The sequence below is a fragment of the Equus quagga genome, chromosome 15 (genome assembly GCF_021613505.1).
Source record: "Equus quagga isolate Etosha38 chromosome 15, UCLA_HA_Equagga_1.0, whole genome shotgun sequence".
Taxonomy (NCBI): Eukaryota; Metazoa; Chordata; class Mammalia; order Perissodactyla; family Equidae; genus Equus; species Equus quagga.
Window position 1 is genome coordinate 36,381,461 of NC_060281.1, and position 1,449 is coordinate 36,382,909.

Sequence of the window (1,449 nt, forward strand, 5' to 3'; positions counted from 1 at the left end):
GGGCTCAAAACACCTTACTTCAAAAGTCCGCGGAGGATCCCGCCCGAAAGGGGGCGCTATAAAGGATGCTGCATCGGGTTTGCTCCTCTTTTCCCGGTGCGCGTCTCGATGGTTCTCACGATCCCAGAGTCAGAGCCCGGGAGATGCGTTCGCTGCGCGGGTTCTCGAACAGGAGGGCGGGCGCGGGAGCCTGCCGGAGTGCGGGCCGCGACCCACGCGAGCCGATCCGCCATTCCCCACCAGTCTTCTCCCACCTGGACCTAAATCCCCATGTCAGCGTTTAGGGTTTTCTTCTTTTTATCCTCCTGCATTGTATTCTCGGTTTTCTGGCAACCTTTTTAAGCAGAGAGGCCTTATCCCAGACGTCTCCCTGGGGTCAGCCGGGCAGTACGGCGCCTTTCCCCAGCGGCAAGTGGCCGTCGAGCTGACGTCCGAGAGGGTGACCCTTAGTGGAAAATCTCAGAACCAGAAAGGGGCTTTCGGTATAATATTTAGGTTTCTTTTTCCCGGCTTAGCTGCGAGACAGTGTCCAGTATAGAACGGTCAGGGATTGAGTTTGACAAAATGAAATTACTTTTGTCACCAGCGAGAAGGGTCTATCGGGTCATAGAAATGTTTCTGAGTTCCTTTCCGCGGGAGGGGGTGTAGCTCAGTGGTAGAGCGCGTGCTTAGCATGCACGAGGCCCCGGGTTCAATCCCCGGCACCTCCACTTTTGTCGGTCTTGTTCAGAAGAATATTTTTGCTCTGAATCCTCCTTGGCCCTATCATTTGAGGAAAAATCCGCCGGCTGCTTCTTTTCTGGTCCTTTCATTCTCCTTAAGTTCTTCTAACTCACAAGAAAAACTAACCAACTGTATTTTGCTTTTAACATCGACGCGTGTCTGCCGTAGGACCTTGGCATCGCCTTGGGTAGCTGTGTCAGCAGGTGAAAAGAGAGATAAAGGGCTGGGGAAGCGCGACTTGCTCAGGATTCCGGCATCCGAAAAACAAGCAAGGCACCAAATTAACAAGCTCAATCACGGTAGTGACATTTCGCAGTAGTATCGGAGAGCAAGACACACAGAAAGAAAAAACCAAAACCCCAAAACGAATGCGAAGTCCACAGGAACTTTTCTTTAGATCTCTTCATTTTCTGAGCTGTTCCAGGGTCAAGGAACGGACTGGAGGAGAGGAAAGCTTTCCAATATATATATCCCTACCACCCCCTGCCCATTATAGCTCCCCGCTTCTTCTGTCCCATCCCTTTTTCCTGTCCTCTCCCTCTGTTTTTATACTCTATATGCATTTCTTTTCCTCATTGTTCCTGACTTTAATTAGAATAACTTCTAAAGTATGATGTAAGCTTCAGATCTACATAGAAGTTCTTATTGTGGTAAGTTCGTTCTAGCCTTCTTATCTGACTGACTTGAAGCAGCACTTGCTTGGCTAATTTTACAAGATGAGTTAAG

At 49.6% G+C, this 1,449-nt stretch overlaps 1 non-coding gene across 1 annotated transcript; it reads left to right on the forward strand.

Annotated features, from left to right (window-relative positions):
• The first annotated feature begins 638 nt into the window (after window positions 1-638).
• On the forward strand, window positions 639-710 carry TRNAA-AGC (transfer RNA alanine (anticodon AGC)). Its single transcript has one exon. It is a non-coding gene; the product is annotated as a tRNA-Ala (tRNA).
• Window positions 711-1,449: the final 739 nt, after the last annotated feature.